The sequence below is a fragment of the Pristiophorus japonicus genome, chromosome 24, assembly GCF_044704955.1.
Source record: "Pristiophorus japonicus isolate sPriJap1 chromosome 24, sPriJap1.hap1, whole genome shotgun sequence".
Classification (NCBI taxonomy): Eukaryota; Metazoa; Chordata; class Chondrichthyes; family Pristiophoridae; genus Pristiophorus; species Pristiophorus japonicus.
Genome location: NC_092000.1, coordinates 31,993,126 through 32,015,673, shown reverse-complemented (window position 1 = coordinate 32,015,673; position 22,548 = coordinate 31,993,126).

The following is a 22,548-nucleotide window of genomic DNA, read 5'->3' as shown; positions in this document are numbered from 1 at the left end:
CGCCAAGACAGAGGCTATCAGGAATGCACCCAGGCCACAGAACGTCACGGAGCTGCGGTCGTTCCTGGGACTCCTCAACTATTTTGGTAACTTCCTACCGGGGTTAAGCACCCTCTTAGAGCCCCTACATGTGTTATTGCGCAAAGGTGAGAACTGGGTATGGGGAAAAAAACCAAGTAATTGCTTTTGAGAAAGCCAGAAACATCTTATGCTCCAACAAGCTGCTTGTATTGTATAACCCGTGTAAAAGACTTGTGCTAGCATGTGACGCGTCGTCGTATGGAGTCGGGTGTGTATTACAACAAGCTAACGTTGCGGGGAAGTTGCAACCTGTCGCCTATGCTTCCAGGAGCTTGTCTAAGGCCGAGAGGGCCTACAGCATGATTGAGAAAGAGGTATTAGCGTGTGTGTTCGGGGTAAAGAAAATGCATCAGTACCTGTTTGGCCTCAAATTTGAGCTGGAAACCGATCACAAGCCCCTCACATCCCTGTTCGCTGAAAACAAGGGGATAAATACTAATGCCTCAGCCCACATACAAAGGTGGGCACTCGCGCTATCAGTGTATAACTATACCACCCGCCACAGGCCAGGCACCGAGAACTGTGCGGATGCTCTCAGTTGGCTACCATTGCCCACCACGGAGGTGGAAATGGCGCAGCCTGAAAAATTGTTGATGTGGGCGCAGCCCGCAGACTTGTTGATAGTCATGGAAGCGTTTGAAAATGATAAATCATCTGTCACGGCCCACCAGATTAGGACTTGGACCAGCCAAGATCCTCTGCTGTCCCTTGTAAAAAACTGTGTACTACATGGGAGCTGGGCCAGCATCCCCATTGAAATGCATGAGCCAATAAAGCTGTTCTAGCGATGAAAGGACGAGCTGCCCATTCAGGCAGACGACTGTTGTGGGGTAACCGTGTAGTGCTACCAAAAAAGGGCAGGGAGACATTCGGATCTCCACAGCACACACCCGAGTATAGTAATCATGAAAGTGATGGTGGCTCGGTATTGATTCTGATTTAGAGTTCTGTGTACGGCAATGCGCCCTGAGAGGCACCGCTAAGTTTGTGGTCCTGGCCCTCCAGACCATGGTCGAGGATCCATGTCGACTATGCGGGCTCGTTTCTCATGGTGGTGGATGCTTTTTCAAAATGTATTGAATGTGAAATAATGTCGGGAAACACCACCACCGCCTCCATTGAAAGCCTGTGGACCATGTTTGCCACCCAAGGCCTGCCTGACATACTGGTCAGTGACAACGGGCCATGTTTCACCAGTGTCGAATTTAAAGAATTCATGACCCGCAATGGGATCAAACATGTCACCTCGGCCCTGTTTAAACCAGCCTCCAATGGGCAGGCACAGCGGGCAGTACAAACCATCAAACAGAGCCTTAAATGAGTCACCGAAGGCTCATTCCAAACCCGCCTGTCCCGAGTACTGCTCAGCTACCGCACGAGACCCCACTCGCTCACAGGGGTGCCCCCGGCTGAGCTACTCATGAAAAGGACACTTAAAACCAGATTCTCGCTGGTTCACCCCAACCTGCATGATCAGGTAGAGAGCAGGCGGCAGCAACAAAATGTAAACGATGGTCGCACCACTGTTTCATGGGAAATTGATCTGAATGACCCTGTGTATATGCTAAACTATGGACATGGTCCCAAGTGGATTGCAGGCACGGTGATAGCTAAAGAAGGGAATAGGGTGTTTGTAGTCAAACTGGACAGTGGACAAATTTGTAGAAAGCACCTGGACCAAACGAGGCTGCGGTTCACAGACTGCCCTGAACAACCCACAGCAGACACTAACTTTTTTGAGCCCACAACACACACCCAAAGGATCAACGACACCACGCCGGACCTGGAAATTGAACCCATCACGCCCAACAGCCCAGCAAGGCCAGGCTCACCTCAGCCCCGTTTAAACCAGCCTCCAATGGGCAGGCAGAGCGGGCAGTACAAATCATCAAACAGAGCCTTAAATGAGTCACAGAGGGCTCACTCCAAACCCGCCTGTCCCGAGTACTGCTCAGCTACCGCACGAGACCCCACTCGCTCACAGGGGTGCTCCTGGCTGAGCTACTCATGAAAAGGACACTTAAAACCAGACTCTCGCTGGTTCACCCCAACCTGCATGATCAGGTAGAGAGCAGGCGGCAGCAACAGAATGTAAACGATGGTCGCGCCACTGTGTCATGGGAAATTGATCTGAATGACCCTGTATATGTGCTAAACTATGGACAGGCTCACCCAGTAGCTCTGCAGGGCCAACAACACGCCAGCCCAGCGAGGACACAGCCAACACACCAGAACAGACATTTGTACCGAGGCGGTACACCAGGGAAAGAAAGGCTCCTGACTGCCTCACCTTGTAAATAGTTTTCACTTGGACTTTGGGCGGGGGGAGTGATGTTGTGTATCTGTAAAGCATGCACTCCCATGTTCTGCCACCAGGGAGCTCATCCCCTGAAGTCCCAAGGGACCCCAGCATCCCTTGGGAGCGCTGTATATAAGCCGGCCCCTAAGGCCTGTTCCTCACTCTGGAGTGTCTTATTAAAGACTGAGGTCACTGTTACTTTAATCTCCCTGTGTGCAGCCTCATCTGTGTTAGGAACACAATACCACCTTGTGGACCACTGATGTAATAACAATAAAGCCATGTGCTCTGCACAGTTCTACCTGGGAGCCATGTTGTGCAGTTGTGTGCGTTTACTGTGTCTCAAGATACCACAGAATTGGCGATGAGGATGCGATTTCGGATTCCCTAGCTGAAATTTTTGTTGCAGGACAATCCTGCCAATCGACAGAGGGACATGTTGGAGGTTCTTCATTTTTGCAGAAAAACTTAAAATCCAAGTTAAATTTTGAGCACACGTGGCTGAACTGTTGACGTTGCCAGAGTCCAGATGGCCGGGCCTATGGGAACAATAGAGTGCTTGAGTGAGTTTCATTGCGACCGAGAGATTTTTTATGTGGAGTGGCTAGAATTGTTTTTCACCGTGAATAGTATCGTCGAAGTCCGCGATGGTTTAAACCGTAACCGGGCGGTTTTAGAAAAAGGAAACGGGCTATTTTCTTGACTGAAGCAGGTCCTGTGGTGTATGAAACCCTGAAAAGTTTGCTTTTTCCCACCAAGCTGAAGGACATGCCACTGAAGGAGATTGCACTACAGTCCAGAGCCCCTGGAAATTGCTGAAAGTTATCGTTTTGGAACGCATGATCAATTAAATGATGAGGGTATCAATGTGTACATGGTAGCTTTAAAAAAAGCTATCTATTCACTGTCATTTCGGAAACTTTCAGAACCAAGCTTTGCGTGACCGCTATGTATGTGGGTTGAAAAATAAACAAATCAGAAGTAAATTTAAGACAACCCCTAACTTAACTTTGGATTTGGATTGTCAGACAGTTATGTCGATGGATATGGCCGACCTATACTCCCGAGAATTTCGCGCCACTTCCAGTCGTCAGGCAACCGAGGTAAATTGGCTGCAGGCTAAAAGTAAAAGGCAGTTGGGCCCCAAGGCCTCAGCAACTGACCAAGGTAACAGTGCATTGAAGTCGTGCTATCGGTGCCTGGGACAACACATCGCTCAAAGCGGTCCATTTGTGAGGCAGATTGTTTCTACTGCAGGAAAACTGAACATGTTGCGTAGGCGTGCCGATGGAGGGGTAAACCAACTAGCAATGCTCGAAGTAGAAATCGGCAGACACTACATAGCGATGAGAAGCAGCAGGATGAGGAGTTTCTGGAGATTCACGTCATCAGGAGCACAACAGTACCTAACAGCGAAGTATCATCATCCAATTAGACGTCACAGGAACGAGGTTACCCATGGAAATCGACATTGGTGCACCCTTGAGCATTGCAACAAGTTTCATGACTATTGACTAGAGAAATCAAAGGTAGAGCTGCGAGGCTACTCAGGAGAGCTAATCCCTGTAGTAAGAAGTGTCACCATACCAGTGAAATATAAGGATCAGTATCATATCTTGCCCCTCATAGTAGTAGCAGGAAACGAGCCTGCCTTGATAGGTAAAAATTGGTTGGGACCAGTGAAGCTGGATTGGAATGAGATTTTTCGTGTGGAAATGAAATTTGCATCGAAAGATGATGTCATCAAGCAGTATCCGAAGGTGTTCTGCGAAATAGGAAATCCGATCCAAGGCTTCAAGGCGAGTGCAGAAGGACGCAAGACCAGTTTACTGCAAGCCACATCCTGTACCATAGGCACTCAAGGAGAAAGTTGAGCAAGAATTCAAAAGACTAGAAAGTGAGAACATTACCTCTGAGGTAGATCTGAGTAATTGTGCTACACCCATTGTTGTTGTAACTAAGTGAGATGGTAAGGTAAGATTGTGTGGTGATTATAAGGTAACCGTAAACCAGGTTCTACAGTGTAATCTACCCAAACCATTGGCAAGTGTGGAAGATTTGTTCACAATGCTGACTGGTGGGCAGATCTTTTCAAAGTTAGATCAAACAAATACCTCCCTACATTTAGAGTTAGATGAAGAGTCCAAGTCATGCTTGACTATAAATACTCACCTCAGTCTATATCAGTTCAATAGGCTATCATTTGGAGTGTCTTCCACCCCTGATATATTCCAGGGGGTGATGAACCAAATTTTGCAAGGGATTGAAGGGGCAGTGTGTTATTTAGATGACTTACTCATTTTAGCACCATACAGGCAAATCCATGATAAGATGTTGAATGAAGTGTTCAGATGGCTCAGCTGGCTATTGAAGCACGGAGTACGAGTGACTGCTCAGAAGTGTGAGATGTTTCAAAACTCAGTGGAGTACTTAGGGCACAGAGTAGACAAAGATGGTTTACATCCAACCAAAGGAAAGCTGGGTGCAATCAGAAATGCACCCACTCCCATGAATGTCTCCAAACTTCGATCATTTTTGGGTCTTTTGAATGATTACGGAAAGTTCCTTCCAAATTTGGCTACAGTCACAATGAGCTGTTGGGAAAACAGGTCCCTTGGATTGGTCAAAAGAATGCGACACAGCATTCAAAGAGTTTAAAAGCCAATTAGTAGAGAGCATCATGTTAGTTCACTACAACATATCTAAGGCGATCAAGCTAGCATGTGACGCATCTCCATACGGAGTTGGGGCAGCGATCTCTCGTGTACTAGATAGGGGGGAGGAGAGATCAATTGCTTTTGCTTCACGCACTCTCAGTGAGCGGAATTATGCGCAGATCGAAAGGGAAGCTTTGGCATTCATTTTTGGGATCAAGAAGTTTCACAAATATTTGTTTGGTCATAAGTTTACCATCATTACAGACCATAAGCCCCTGACAGCAATCCTCCATCCAAAGTTCCCACTTGGATGGAGGACGAGTGACTGCTCACAAGTGTGAGATGTTTCAAAACTCAGTGGAGTACTTAGGGCAAGAGGAAACAAAGATGGTTTACATCCAACCAAGGGAAAGCTGGGTGCAATCAGAAATGCACCCACTCCCATGAATGTCTTAATTGGAATTTAAGAGATCTTACAATTTTGGCGTCATGAACAGGATCACTGAGTAAAGAAACTGAATTTTGGACATCGGACCGACATATTGAGGTAAGGACTCCTCTTTATAAAAGTCCTCGGTCAAAAGTCTAAATTCGCCTCTCCTTCTATGCGATTCCGAAAGCCTCCGGTTTGCGAACCCACCGGTTGGTAGTCGGCTCGAGCTCCCATAGACGTCTAACTTCGGCGTGTGTTAGTTAATTAATCACCGACCCACTGATCGGCTGGAAAGCCTACGACTTGGGACCTCAGTAAAGAAATCAGTATTATGGCAGCAGGAGATAAGAGCAAAGAATTGCCTACAACTGTTAAAGATGGGCAGGCACCACCTGAGGTTTCGATAGATGAAATCCTCCAACAGTTGAAAGAATACATAGAGCAACAATTCAACTTATCTAAAACCTGTATTAAGAACGAACAAAAGTACGGAACCTCCAAAGGACAATGGTCCTTGGACGAGATTAAAAGGGTCTGGGGAAAAATGACCCACATGAAAAATAAAGAGTGAACTAGATGGTCCCTAGCTGTTATGGGACAGATCCGAAAGCGGAATGAAATTATAATGCGTTCCCAACATGATCGAGAACTGACCAGTACAAAGGACCAATTGCAAGCTGTTTGTGCACAGCTGCGACAGAAAAGACTTGAACTTGAAAAGTCGGAAGCGGAAGTTAAAGATCTTAAAGGTGAAATAAAGAATGGAAAAAATCATTAGCTCAAGAGACAGTAATAGGAAAAGGAAAATGTATCGGTCAATTCCCAGAGTACCCATGTTTGGATAAATTAAAAGCGCAAACCCGAAGTCACGACCGAGGATTAGATACGGATTCTGAATCCTCTGATGGTACAGGGTCGGAGGATGAAGAATTAGGGGTGCGCTTTGCCCCGTTTAAAAAAAGATGAGTTGTAGTCAAATCAGAAGAGACTGCGAATGAGGGCGGAACCAAAAAAACGAGGAAAAGGGTGTATGCAGAATATTTAGTTCATGATCCGGCAGACCCAGAGAAAATTGATAAATGGTCCAAGGAATTGCCCAATCCAAAGAAAGGGGGAGTGAAAACGTGAGACCAATTGGACCGCTTAAGAAATATATATCAACTTCATCCCTGGGACGGAGTGCAAATTTTGACCACACTGGTGCCAAAAACACAAGGAAGAAAATTGCACGACAAGGTAGAAGAAGCTTTGGGGCAGGATGAGCAAGAATTAAACGCAGGATGGGAGGCGATTAAACACTGGCTGTAAGCCTTTAGTCCAGCGAAGACAGACTGGGAAAAATTGCAGCCTGCCAACAGAAAGGAACAGAGGAGGTCCTGGAGTATGACGAGCGGTTTAGATGCACGTGGCTTGAACATTTGGGTATGAATAATACTGATGAGGAAATGGATGAACAAGTGTTTGGACCCCTGAAAGCAGCTTTCGTGGCAGGTCTAAAGCCAGAACTGTCCAAAATGCTTAAGGTAGTGTTACCGGACTGGGAAGGTAGAGGAACTACCTTTGCAGCATTGGTGGATCGATGTAACCAATTAGATCGGGATATGGGAGCTAAAGTCCGAGCTGTACAGGCTGTGGGATGGAAATCCCAGGATTCCGATAAACAGTTATTAGGAAAATTACCCGGAAAATGTCATTATTGTGGGAAAGAAGGTCACTGGGCCAAGACGTGCAGGGCAAAACAGCAAGGTCGTGGCTGGGGAAGAGGACGCAGCCAGAGATACAATTCAGCCAACAAGCCAGGCTTGTCACAAGATAACGACCTCATAGAAGCATTTAAGCGATTGACAATACAACAACAGAAAGAGTTACTTGGGATAGCAAAAAAACGATTACAGCCCACCCTGGCCCCCCTCCTCGCACTAATACAACAAAGGGGAGATGGGCTATATATAACTGTGAGGGTGGGCGATAAGGATGTGGACTGCCTTTTAGACACAGGGGCGGAATTAACATGCTTACCCCTACAATATGGAGACTTTTTGCCGTTGGATGGTAGGGCACGTACAGCCTATGGAATTGGGGGCCATAAAATGGAAATTAAAAGGATAACACCAGTACTTATAAGGCTAGGTCCACATGAACTAATCACGCCGGTCAGTAGATCAACCCCTTTTGGGAATGGACGTTCTAATCCAAGTAGATTCATCGTTGCATTTTGAGGATGGTCGGGTGACATGATCAATTAGAACTTTGAAGAAAGAAGAATTGAAGGAACACCCGATATGGGCTAAAGATAAGAACGATTGTGGCCTACTCCAGATGGAGCCTGCGTCATTTACAGGGACCAAGCCTCCATGCACTAAACAGTATCCCATCAGTCCAACTTTCATCGCGGGAATCTTACCAGTTATTCAGCAATTGGAGAAACAAGGGGTGCTTATTAAAATGCATAGCTCCTCCAATAGCCCCGTGTGGCCGGTACAGAAATCTAATGAGACTTGGCGTTTGACTGTCGATTATAGGAAAGCTAACCAGTGTATTGATCAAAAAGCTCCTTTGGTCGCAAATCCCTCCACCATTTTTAATGCCCTCAAACCAGAACATAAATATTTCTCGGTTATAGATATGGCCAACGGATTTTGGTCGGTGCCTCTGGCACCGGAGGTTCGACAGTGGTTTGCTTTCACGGTCCAAGGACAACAGTATACTTGGACCCGGTTACCGCAGGGTTTCCACAACAGCCCTACGGTATTCCACATGGCTTTACAAAGCCATTTGCGAGAATTACCTTCCCTGTCATCCACAGTTATCCAATATGTAGACGATATCCTGCTAGCTTTGCTGGACCACCTTCGGCTGAAAGGCATCGACAAAGCACAAATATCCCAAGAAGAGGTTGTATACCTGGGACAAAAGATTTCACAAGGAAAGAGAGAACTTACCCAGGATAGAACTGCAGCCATTCGGGCTGCTAAAAAACCCACCACTATTCAGGAACTAAGGTCTTTTTTGGAATTGTGTAACTTTAACAGAAATTGGATTGACTCCTTCACACAGCTTGCTCAGCCATTGAATGATATCTTAAAGAGGAAACGTGCCTCTAAAGAAGCCATCACCCTCACTAAGGAACAGCAAGGGGCCTTCCTGAGTTTGAAAAAGGCTTTGTGTTCGGCACCGGCTCTGGGAATCCCCGACAGTGGTAAGCCATTTACCCTGTTTGTCCATGAGAAAAAAGGATACATGACAGCTATACTGACACAAGAACATGGGGATCGGCAAAGACCTATTGGCTATTATTCGGCAAAACTGGATGCGGTAGCCCTCGGATGGGGAAGTTGCCTAAGGGCCATGGAAGCTACATGTCGAGTGGTAATGATCACTGCGGGTCTAGTCCTCGACCAAAAGCTGATTGTCAAGTGTCCCCACACCGTACACGCTTTGCTGTCTATGAATAGAATGTCTCAGGTGACAGCAGCTAGATGGACCTGCTGGACAGCAGTTTTGGAAGCTCCTAATCTCCATATCGTCCGGGCCAACCCGGTTAATTCCGCAACTATGCTCCCGATGTCAGAATCGAGGGAGCAAGAGGGGGGAGAATGTGAAGAGCATGACTGCATGGAGATTTTAAAAGAAACAGAAGAAGCAGCCTTAGCAGCAGAGGAGCCTCTGCACAACCCAGACCTCATCCTGTTTACCGATGGTTCCTCCTTTGTGAACAATGGTACCAGAAAAGCAGGATGGGCAGTTCCAACCTTATATGAGGTAGTGGCAAAAGGATGTTTACCCTCAGGAACGTCAGCACAACAGACCAAGTTACGGGCCCTGTCAGAAGCATGTCGAATAGCAGAAGGACAGACAAATAATGTCTACACAGATTCGCGTTATGCTTTTGGAGTCGCTCACGACTTTGGTCTGTTATGGCGGAAAAGAGGATTCCTCACTGCTGCTGGTACACCTATCCGAAATGGAAAAGAAGTCCGAGACTTGCTGGAGGCCATACAATTACCTCAGGAAGTGTCCATCCTGAAGTGTAAGGCCCATACCAAGGAAAATACCACAGAAGCACAGGAAAATGCCCTAGCCAACCAGGCAGCTAAAGATGCCGCCTCACAGGGCGGTTCCCCCAGAAGAACCAACACAGATGTTGCAGATTGAAAGCACTCAGGACTCTGACACGAGACCTTAAAAAAATGCAAGGTGAGTGCTCCCGAGATGAAAAATGGAAATGGATTGAGGCAGGAATTAAGCTATGTGAAGATGGTGTCTGGAGACAAAGAGTTACCGACAAGCCAGTCGCGCCACAAGCGCTTATGCCTTTTTTAGCCCAACAGATCCACTCGTGGGGACACTTGGCCTCACAACAGATGACGGCACGGTTCCAGAAAAGCTGGTGGGGTCAGGGATTTAAAAAAACATGCCCAGCTGGTAGCAGACCGCTGTGTGGTCTGCCAGAAAAATAATTCTGGACCCATCACGGTAATGCCCCAACTGAGGCCCCCTGCCCCTGTCGGACCATTCCAACATCTGCAGGTTGATTATATATCTCTTCCTTCATGCCAAGGATACACTAACATTCTTGTCATGGTCGACAGATTCTCTAGATGGGTAGAAGCTGTCCCAACTAAAAGAGCCACAGCCAATCACACTGCAAAGGTCTTGTGTAAGGATTACATTCCCCGATGGGGAGTCCCGAGTAGCATTGACTCAGATCAGGGAACACACTTCACAGGTGATGTCTGCCAAGAAGTCTGTAGGTTACTGAACATTACGTGGGATTTAGACTGTCCTTATCATCAAAACAAGTAGAGCGAATGAATCGAACTCTGAAACAACGGCTTGCCAAATATCACCAAGAAGGAACACCATGGCCCCAGGCACTACCAATAGTGCTATGTAGCATTAGGGCAACCCCGAACAGAACTACAGGTCTAAGCCCATTTGAAATTATAACAGGAAGACCCATGTCGCTGCCAGGAACTATCGATTTACGGAAAGCTGATGTTCACTTAATGAGTGACACTTTGTTATCATACTGTCAGAACCTAACCAATGCTATTAGTTCTGTTTCCCGACAGGTATTGGCAGCTTGGGGTAATCCACCCGAAGGAGGACACGACATCATCCCGGGAGTCTGGGTGTATGTGAAAAAGTTGTATAAAGAACCTTTGGGTGCCAAGTGGGAGGGACCTTATCAAGTGTTACTGACCACCCAGGCAGCTGTTAAAGTCCAAGGAAAGAAAGTCTGGATCCACGCTTCACACGTTACATGAGCACCTGTCACTGAAGCTGAAATCTAATAAGGACAATTACTTTTTGCTAAAATGTATAAATTTACTGTATTACTGATTGTAGATATTCTAGGCATATGCCTACTTCTTACTAGCCGACCCTCTGCACCAAAGGGAAATAGTAGAGTACCAAGGGAATTACATGTAAATACCTTTTTATATATGTCATACATTTATGCCACACAAGGTAACATTTCTAGTTGTTGGGTGTGTGCGCCTATTCCTATTCACTCAAAGGGAGGAATTCCCTTGAGGCCAGTTCCCTTGAATATCTCGGAAATGGCTGAGTGGATAATTAATCAAAACAAAACAGGCAATGCGTTTCAGGATATGGAAAACTGGGCACGTAAATGTAAGTCAGCAGGTTATAATCTGACTACCTTTGAAGGGGGATACCAACCGTGCTACAATAATTTCAAACGGCCCCCATTTTTTGTTATCACTAATACAACGGGAATAGGAAGATCGGGGGAATCAGTCTGTCTGATTAGAAACATCAAAGGAGGCCAAAATATGGGGTATAGTAACTGCTCCCGGAATTATAAGATAATCAAGCCACGGAACCATCCAAACTGGGCCGATGTGGGAGTTTTTAACGTAACGGGGATTCTGAATAAAACAGGTGGAAAAGCCTGGACAGGTCCCGGAGTGTTGCTGACAAAGAAACAGCTAACATTCATTGCCTATAATGGCACCTACTGGGTGTGTGACCACAAGGCCTACCCTTGGCTGCCCCAGAATTGGACGGGATCCTGCTATTTAGCCTACATTGTGCCATATATGTATCATATAAAGTCACTGTCGAAACATTTTCACCGTCCTAAGAGAGCTATCACAGAAACAGAGAGGTTCTTTGCCATTTTGATCCCCAGGTATGGGACTGCCAGACTGGCAAGGGAATCCATTAACATGGCATCCGTTGTGGAACGGGTAGCCAATGATACCTCAGAGGCCCTAGTTAAAATCGATGCAGAAATGATAGCAATCCGCACAGTAGCCCTACAGAATAGACTGGCCCTTGACTACATACTGGCTGAAAAGCGAGGTACTTGCGCCCTACTCGGAACTGAATATTGCACATATATCCCAGATAGCTCCGAAGAAATTACCCACTTAGCGGAGCATATCCAAAAGGAGGTAGAAAAACTTAAGCAACCCCCATCATTCACTTTGTAGAGTGGAGCCACTGAATGGCTAGGTTCAATAGGAACTTCATTGGTGGAAGGTTTAATTCTATTTGTTGTAATTGTTTTACTTTTATATTGTTTGTTTATGTTGATTAAATGTTGTTGCGACCAGGCGGCTATAGCTGCTGTCCCACAGGTGAGACACCTTGCAGGTCCCAGCAGACCGTCTGTACGTGGCGCAGGTGCATGTTATGCTTAAGGAAAGGTTGTTTACTGGTTGAATTAAGACATTGATTTGGATTAAATTGGAATAAGGTTAATCAACCTACTAAAACCAGACTTCCATTGTGGCCACGATGGAACTCGGGTTGGTGTAAATTTGTGTGGAAGCTACTAGTCCGGACATGTGGCGAAACACATCAACAAATTTTAGAAGGAAACTCGATTAACATGTATGAAATTATTTTGTAGGATGTTTAACCAGTGATAGCTGATGGTTTATGATTCAGTTTGTGAAAGAATCAAAGAGGGGATTGATAGAGAATTCAAACAGGCTGCATTCAGACAGGCTGTGAAAATTCACAGACCCCAAGTCAAAGTTGCGATGTGCAATTCAGCATGTTGCATTAAGTCATCAATCAACTTGACATTTTAGGACCTTGGGTAGCGAGCCAATTAAAGGTTAACAGACTATCAATTGAGCCAATTAAAGTCAAAGAAGGCGAGTTCTTTTCTGTAAACTGATCAGGTATATAAACAGCCATTTTGGCCATGTGGTCTCAGAAGGACAAAGGCCTGGCTTAAAGCCAAGAGCTTGTTGCTGCCAGAATAAAGTTACATTAAAACTACAATCGGAGTTCGTATTTCATTGGAAATTAAGAGATCTAACAAGTGGTTAAACTTCAAAAGTATGTCATTGGCTGTAAAGCACTTTGGGAAATCAAGAAAGGCGCTATATTTTCTGCTCTTGCCAGGATCCTTGCTCTCTCCGTGATTAAAGAGGGGGAAATGGTTTCCAGTGGCAGGAGGGTCAGTAACCAGAGGACATAGATTGAAGATAATTGGCAAAAGAACCAGAGGGGGGATGAGGGAAAAAAATTTTGTGCAGTGCTCATGATCTGCAACACACTGCTTGAAAGGGAGTGGAAGGAAGATTCAATAGTAACTTTCAAAATGGAATTGGACAAATACTTAAACAGGAATGTTGTCATGTATCTCACATTACTGTATATAACTGTATCTTACCATGCTATACATGACTGTAACTGGATATGACCTGTAACAATAAGCATACTTTACCACCAGGGGTGCACTTGCAGGAGACACTCCATACCTGTCCCACTGAGGTACATAAAGGGAGGTCTCAGGCAAGTGCAGCACTGGAGAGCTGGAATTAAAGGTGCAGGTCCTGAGTGACCTTGACTTCAGCATGTGTCTCGTGTAAGTCAGTACATTAGAGTCAGGACTTAACAATGGCGACGAGGATGGGATCACAGAATCCACAGAATGGCTACCAACAGCTCAGATGAGAAATACAATGCTGGAGACAATTGGGATGACTTTATAGAAAGGCTCCAGCAAAGCTTTGTGACCAAAGTCTGGCTGGGCGACGATAAGGCAGACAAGGGAAGAGCCCATCTCTTGACCAGCTGTGGCTCGAAAACATACGCTTTAATGAAAGACCTGCTGGTACCCGCAAGCAAGTCGTTTGAGGAGTTGAGCACACTGGTGAGAGACCACCTGAAGCTAGCGAGCAGCCTACACATGGTCAGACACAGGTTCTACAACTACAGACGCTGTGTGGGCCAAAGCATACCCGACTTCGTGGTGGAACTTCAGAGGCTGGCTAGTTCATGTGAGTTCCCCGATGGACTAAGGAGAGAAGTACTGAGAGACTTTTTTATTGAAGGAATAGGCCATGTAGGCATATTCCGAAAGCTTATAGAGACTAAGAACTTGACTCTAGAGGCAGCAGCACTGGTCGCACAGACACTCTTGGCAGGCGAAGAAGAAACAAGGCTGATCTATACTTCGGGTACGACAACCAACGAGGCATCGGAACAAGGGGTTCACATTGTGAAACAAACCGCTACCCCCACACACAGACAATGGCAGGAGAGCAGGCCTTCAACAGCAGACAGTGGCGCCAGAAGCCATCAAAATCAAGGGCCACATGAATGGCCGATCACACCTCATCAACCCACAATGCGAGCAATCAACAACAGATTGAGAGAAGCTCAATGGAGATCAGCCAGACGCAGTTCATCCTTCGGAAAGAATGGAAACGGTCTGTGTTGGAGATGTGGGGGAAGGCACTCATCAAGGGGGTGTCGATTTCAGCATGCCACTTGCAGAAACTGCAACTACACAGGGCATCTGGCTCGCATGTGCAGAAAAACAGCAGCTCGGCTGGTATACGAATCGGAAGGGTCGGAAAGTGGACCAGAAGATGGTTGGAACAGTGCATGGGACGCCGAGGTACAGCGGGTTAACACGATCAATGTCCACTGTTCTTACACCAAGACGCCTCCAATTATGATGAGGGTTCTACTCAACGGGATACCCGTCAACATAGAACTGGACACGGGGGCCAGTCAATCCCTCATGAGCGTTCAACAATTTGAACAGCTGTGGCCGCACAAAAGCAACAGACCAAAACTCACAAAGATCGACACCAAACTAAGGACCTATACTAAAGAAATCGTCCCAGCCCTTGGCAGCGCCATGCTCTCAGTCACACACAAAGGGATGGTGAACCGACTTTCCCTGTGGATTGTCCCCGGGGATCTCCCAGCCCTGTTGGGGAGAAGCTGGCTAGCAGAACTTAATTGGAAATGGGATGATGTTCACACCATGTCGTCAGAGGAACGGACCTCCTGCTCAACAGTTCTAAGCCGTTTTGAACATCTCTTTCAGCCAGGTGTGGGCACCTTCAAAGGGGCTAAAGTTAGAATCTACATCACACAGAATGCCGGACCGGTCCATCACAAGGCTAGAGCTGTGCCTTATGTGATGAGGGAAAAGATTGAAAACGAACTGGACCGGCTTCTGCAGGAAGGCATAATTTCTCCCGTGGAATTCAGCGACTGGGCAAGTCCCATCGTCCCCGTCATGAAGCCTGATGGATCCGTGCGAATCTGTGGGGATTACAAGTCTACCATAAACAGAGTCTCCCTACAGGACCAATACCCGCTGCCCAGAGCGGAGGACCTATTTGCCACGTTGGCTGAAGAAAACTTTTCTCGAAACTTGACCTCACATCTGCGTATATGACGCAAGAACTGACCGAAGAGTCTAAGCTACTCACCACCATCAACACACATCGAGGCCTTTTTGTGTACAATCGATGCCCATTCGGCATCAGGTCGTGAGCTGCTATATTCCAGCGCAACATGGAGAGTCTACTCAAGTCCATCCCGGGGACAGTTGTGTTTCAAGATGACATACTCATCATGGGCAGGGACACCGACTCTCATCTCCGCAATCTTGAGGAAGTACTAAGTTGATTGGATCGAGTAGGCCTAAGAGTTAAGAAATCCAAGTGTCTGTTTCTCGCGCCTGAGTTTGAATTTTTGGGCAGAAGGATTGCCGCTGATGGAATCCGCCCAACCGAATCCAAAACCGAAGTGATTTGCCTGGCACCCAGGCCCCGGAATGTCTCGGAACTGCGCGCCTTTCTCGGGCTACTCAATTACTTTGGGAACTTTATGCAGAACTTGAGCACGCTGCTGGAGCCTCTCCACGTGCTACTCAGAAAGGGGTGTGATTGGTTTTGGGGGGACGCCCAAGAACGCGCCTTCAATAAGGCACGCAACCTTCTGTGTTCCAAGAGTGTTTTAGCCTTTTTTGACCCAGATAAAAAGTTAGTCCTTACGTGTGATGTGTCAGCATACGGGGTCGGGTGCGTTTTACAGCACATCAATAATGCAGGTAAATTGCAGCCCGTTGCTTATGCCTCCAGGTCACTTTTGCGGGCGGAGCGCGGGTACGATATGGTTGAGAAGGAGGCGCTTGCGTGCGTGTACAGTGTCAAAAAGATGCACCAATGCCTTTTCGGGGCCAAGTTTGTGTTAGAAACCGACCACAAACCCCTCATGTCCCTACTATCCGAGTGCAAGGCAATCAACGCCAACGCCTCGGCGCGCATTCAGCGGTGGGCACTCATGCTGGCGGCTTACGACTACACGATAAGGCACAGACCAGGCACAGACAACTGTGCCGACGCACTTAGCAGGCTACCCCTGGCGACCACAGAAGGGTCCGACGAACAGGTCTGTGAGATGGTCATGACAATCAATGCCTTTGAATCCACAGGTTTGCCCATGACGGCTCGCCAAATCAGAGCCTGGACGGCCAGCGACCCCACATTATCTGTAGTTAAAAGATGCGTTTTAACTGGTGACTGGGCAGAGGCTCGCGATGCCTGCCCCGAGGAGGTCAAACCCTTCCATAGGCGCATGCATGAACTCTCACTACAGGCAGACTGCCTGATGTGGGGCAGCCGAGTAGTTATGCCCTTACAAGGCAGGGAGGCGTTTGTCCGGGAGCTACATCACGAGCACCCGGGGATCGTCCTTATGAAGGCCATAGCCCGATCTCATGTCTGGTGGCCTGGCATTGACGCGGACTTGGAGCTCTGCGTCCGTCGGTGCACCATTTGTGCCCAACTCAGTAATGCCCCCAGGGAGGCCCTCCTAAGCCCCTGGCCCACCAAACCGTGGTTGTGGGTCCGTGTAGACTATGCGGGCCCATTCATGGGCAAAATGTTCCTCGTAGTCGTCGATGCATTTTCAAAATGGATCGAGTGCACCATTTAAAACTCAATCATCACCTCCACCACTGTGGAGAGCCTGAGAACCATGTTTTCAACGCACGGAATTCCTGACATATTGGTCAGTGATAATGGTCCGTGCTTCACCAGTGCAGAATTTCACGATTTTATAGTTGACCACGGTATAAATCACGTTAAGACGGCACCTTTCAAGCCGGCCTCCAATGGCCAGATGGAGCGAGCAGTGCAGATCATTAAACAAGGCATGCTCAGAATCCAAGGTTCCACGTTGCAGAGCCGCCTGTCGCGACTGCTGCTGGCATACAGATCTCGTCCGCATTCATTGACTGGGGTTCTCCCCGCGCAACTATTGATGAAACGAACCTTAAAGACCATGCTCTCGTTCATCCTCCCAGACATGCATGAAATTGTTGAGGCTAAGCGTCAAAAGCTAACTGAGTACCATGACCGAAATTCGAGGGGGAGGTGGAATGAGATAGGGGACAAAGTGTTTGTGCTAAACTATGGCCGGGGTCCCAAATGGCTTGCAGGGACAGTAACAGACAAAGAGGGAAACAGGCTACTGGTTGTACAAATGGACAATGGCCAAATCTGCCGGAGGCATGTAGACCAAGTAAAAAGTAGATTCACTGATAACACTGAAGAACCAGAGGCAGACTACAATGTGGAACTCACACCACACCTAGTGAACAGACAGGTGGAACAACCTCAGGAAAGGGCAGTCTCAACAGACAGCCCAGGCGAGATACCAGCAATCACACCGAACGAAACAGACAGCCCAGGCGAGATACCAGCAATCACACCGAATGAAAAACAGGCACCAAGGCAAACAACTGAACCACAACTAAGACGCTCCATGCGAGAGCGCAGACCACCTGAGAAACTGAATCTATAAAGGCAATAAGACCTTGAGGGAGGGTGATGTCATGTATCTCACATTACTGCATATAACTGTATCTTACCATGCTATAGTTGACTGTAACTGGATATGACCTGTAACAATAAGCATACCTTACCACCAGGGGTGCACTTGCAGAAGACACTCCATACCTGTCCCACTGAGGGAAATAAAGAGAGGTCTCAGGCAAGTGCAGCACTGGAGAGCTGGAATTAAAGGTGCAGGTCCTGAGTGACCTTGACTTCAGCATGTGTCTCGTGTAAGTCAGTACATAGAGTCAGGACTTAACGGATGTGGGGAAAGAGCAGGGGGAGTGGGATTAATCTTTCAAAGAACCAGCACAGACACGATGAGCCGAATGGCGTCTTTTGTGCTGCATGATTCTATGATCTGATCTATCTGCTTGCTGCTCCATAGTAGCAGTCAGGGTCAGCAACCCTTGGACAACTGACCTGCCAGTGCTGGGTTTTAAATCAGTCAAAGCTCCCTCCGTTAAGTTCCGCGGCTTTCAACAAAATAATAAGCTGGTAGGTTTGATTAAAAATTGGTGAATAGGCGAAACCAATGCAGAATAGATCACTAGTGTGGAAAGGAATGGTTCACTCACCTCCGCCCACATTCACTCCCTACGGGAATTATGCAAATAAACTGTTGAGCATTGCAGTGTTCTTACTAACTCCCAGACAATACTTTTCCCATTGAGTGCCACAATCAACCACTTCAGAATGAAGTGTAACAGTTTAGAAGCAGTGTAAAGCCCCCTTGACTCCCTTAAACACGGTGCTTCACTCAACCTTAGTCGTACACCACCTTCTGCACCAGTACCTATGTTTTTATTTCCCACTCCAGCCAGCCTCTTGACTGAGATTTTTAGTTGAAAATTTAGTGGCACTTTCTGAGCGATTTGCACTGGGAGCTTTCAAATTCATTTCACATCAGATGCACAGAGCCAACAGACACCCTCACTGCATCAGTCAGGGATATAACCAGGGTCACTGGGGTCAAAAGGCAAGCCACTACTCAAAATACCAGTTCTACGTGTGAGTTATATGTAGGAACAGGAGTAGGACATTTAGCCCTTCAAAACTGTACCACCATTTAGTTAGATCATGGCCGATCTGCACCTCAACTCCATTTACCTGCCTTTGCTCCGTATCCCTCGATACCCTCACCTTGACCCCAGCCTCGACAGCCTTTCGGAGAGAGTGTTCCAGATAGCCATTACCCATTGTGCTTCCTGATTATACTCCTAAACGGCCCAGCTCTAATTTTAAGGTTATGCCACCGCCCACCCAGTGTCTGGACTCCTACACCAGTGCAAATAGTTTCTCTCGATGTACCCTATCGAATTCCTTTATCATTTTAAACACCCCGATCAGATGCACCCTCGAAGTAGTAATAGTTCTTTAAAATAACAGTTCCGCATGCAAAGATTTTAAATGTAAGAATTCTCGATAATAAAAAAAGCTGATGGCATTGTTTTGAGGCAGTGGAAGCACATTTGAGATTTTGCACGAGGGGCTTAGAATCCTACAGCAGGGAAGGAGGCCCTTCGGCCCACCCTGCTTGTGTAGGCTCTTTGGGGGAGCTATCCAATCAGTCCCACTACCCTGTTCTTTCCCATTGCCCTGCAATTTGGTTTCCTTATTCCAATATATATCCAATTTTATTTTTGGCTTGTATCGCTGCCAATAAAAGTTCTGGGAGTTTAAAGCTTTTCCAGGCAGACATGCCCTGGGAGGGGAGTCCCGAAAGGCAGCGACACTGACACTCTGCACTGGCCCCAGCGCTGCAGCCTGCAGCACCCTGGATCGCACCTTGTCAATCAAGCAGCACAGTCCCTCCCTCCTCCGCGCTGATTGCCGAGCCCCAGTAGACGGTGCCGACACAGTTATTGTTTCTATTGGTGAACCGGGCTGTCAATCCGAGGGGCGGGGGGGTGAGAGCAGCATATTGTTGGAACGGGCTGTCAGTCAGCGGGGGGCGCGCAGGCGTGTGATTGGCAAGCAGACTGTCAGTCAGCGGGGGGCGGGGCCGATGTGCGATTGGACGGCGGGGCTGTCAGTCAGGGGGGGGGTGGGCCAGCATTCGATTGGCTGGTGGGGCTGTCAGTCAGCGGGCCGAGTGTTTCCGGAGCGGTGACGGGCTGATGGTGTGACAAGGGGCGGCGGGCCGGGTGGCAGCTGGTGGTAGGTGCGAGTTGCGGCAATTGGGCGGAGAGGGTAACGGGTCATTATCTCCTCCCTCCTCACTCCTCACCTCATCCTCCCTCGACACAACACCCCACCACCCCCCTACCGACACACCCACTGCACCCCCTTCTCCCACCGTCCCCGAACCCCCTCCCTGAAACCCCCCACCCCTCCCCTCCCCTCCCCGAACCCCCCCTCCCCGAAACCCCCTCCCCTCCCCAAACCACCCCTCCCCGCCCTGAAACCCCCTCCCAGAAACCCCCTCCCCTCCCCAAACCACCCCTCCCCGAATCACCCCTCCCCGAACCACCCCTCCCCTCCCTGAAAACCCCCCTCCCCGAACCACCCCCCCCTCCCTGAAACCCCCTCCCAGAAACCCCTCCCCTCCCCCCCCAGAAACCCCCTCCCCTCCCCCCCAAAACCCCCCCACCCCTCCCCTCCCTGAAACCCCCTCCCAGAGACCCCCTCTCCTCCCCCCCCCCAGAAACCCCCCACCCCTCCCAGAAACCCCCTCCCCGAACCACCCCTCCCCTCCCTGAAACCCCCTCCCAGAAACCCCCTCCCCTCCCCCCCCAGAAACCCCCCACACCTCCCCTCCCCTCCACGAACCCCCCTCCCCTCCCCAAACCCCCCCTCCCCGAACCAACCCTCCCCTCACCAACCCTCCCCTACCTGAAACCCCCCCTCCCAGAACCACCCCTCTCCCAGAACCACCCCTCTCCTCCCTGAAACCCCCTCCCAGAAACCCCCTCCCCTCCCCCCCCAGAAACCCCCCACCCCTCCCCTCCCTGAAACCCTCTCCCAGAAATCTCCTCCCCTCCCCTCCCCTCCCCAAAACCCCCCTCCCCGAACCACCCCTCCCCTCCCCAGAAACCCCCCACCCTCCCCCCCCAGAAAACCCCCACCCCTCCCCTCCCTGAAACCCCCTCCCAGAAACCCCTCCCCTCCCCAAACCCCCCCTCACCGAAACCCCCTCCCCGAACCACCCCTCCCCTCCCTGAAACCCCCTCCCAGAAACCCCCTCCCCCCCCCAGAAACCCCCCACCCCTTCCCTCCCCTCCACGAACCCCCCTCCCCTCCCGTCCCCGAACCCCCCTCCCCTCCCGTCCCCGAACCCCCCCTCCCCTCCCGGAAACCCCGTCCCGTCCCCTCCCCGAAACCCCCTCCCCGAACCACCCCTCCCCTCCCCGACACCCCCTCCCTGAAACCCCCTCCCTGAAACCCCTCCCCTCCCCGAAACCCCCTCCCCTCCCCCCTCCCCTCCCCGAAACCCCCCCTCCCCGAAACCCCCTCCCCGAACCACCCCTCCCCTCCCGAAACCCCCTCGCCACCCCCACCCCCCAGAAACCCCCTCCCCCCAAAACCCCCCACCCCTTCCCTCCCCTCCCGGAAACCCCCTCCCCTCCCCGAACCCCCCCTCCCCTCCCGGAAACCCCCTCCCCTCCCCGAACCAACCCTCCCCTCACCAACCCTCCCCTACCTGAAACCCCCCCTCCCAGAACCACCCCTCTCCCAGAACCACCCCTCTCCTCCCTGAAACCCCCTCCCAGAAACCCCCTCCCCTCCCCCCCCAGAAACCCCCCACCCCTCCCCTCCCTGAAACCCTCTCCCAGAAATCCCCTCCCCTCCCCAAAACCCCCCTCCCCGAACCACCCCTCCCCTCCCCAGAAACCCCCCACCCTCCCCCCCCAGAAAACCCCCACCCCTCCCCTCCCTGAAACCCCCTCCCAGAAACCCCCTCCCCTCCCCAAACCCCCCCTCACCGAAACCCCCTCCCCGAACCACCCCTCCCCTCCCTGAAACCCCCTCCCAGAAACCCCCTCCCCCCCCCCAGAAACCCCCCACCCCTTCCCTCCCCTCCACGAACCCCCCTCCCCTCCCGTCCCCGAACCCCCCTCCCCTCCCGTCCCCGAACCCCCCCTCCCCTCCCGGAAACCCCGTCCCGTCCCCTCCCCGAAACCCCCTCCCCTCCCTGAAACCCCCTCCCCGAACCACCCCTCCCCTCCCCGACACCCCCTCCCTGAAACCCCCTCCCTGAAACCCCTCCCCTCCCCGAAACCCCCTCCCCTCCCCCCTCCCCTCCCCGAACCCCCCCTCCCCGAAACCCCCTCCCCGAACCACCCCTCCCCGAAACCCCCTCGCCACCCCCACCCCCCAGAAACCCCCTCCCCCCAAAACCCCCACCCCTTCCCTCCCTCCCGGAAACCCCCTCCCCTCCCCGAACCCCCCCTCCCCTCCCGGAAACCCCCTCCCCTCCCCGAAACCCTCTCCCTGAACCACCCCTCCCCTCCCCTCCCCGAACCACCCCTCCCCGAACCACTCCTCCCCTCCCTGAAACCCCCTCCCTGAAACCCCTCCCCTCCCCGAAACCCCCTCCCCTCCCCCCCGAAACCCCCTCCCCGAACCCCCCACCTCTCCACTCCCCCGAATCCCCCACCAGAAACCCCCCACCCCTCCCCTCCCCAAACACCCCCTCCCCGAAACCCCCTCCCCTAACCACCACTCCCCTCCCTGAAACCCCCTCCTAGAAACCCCCTCCCCTCCCCGTCCCAGAAACCCCCTCCCCCCGAAACCCCCCACCCCTTCTCTTCCCTCCACGAACCCCCCTCCCTTCCCCGTCCCAGAAACCCCCTCCCCCCGAAACCCCCCACCCCTTCTCTTCCCTCCACGAACCCCCCTCCCCTCCTCGAACCCCCCCTCCCCTCCCCGAAACCCCCTCCCCGAATCACCCCTCCCCTCCCTGAAACCCCCCTCCCTGAAACCCTTCCCCTCCCCAAAACC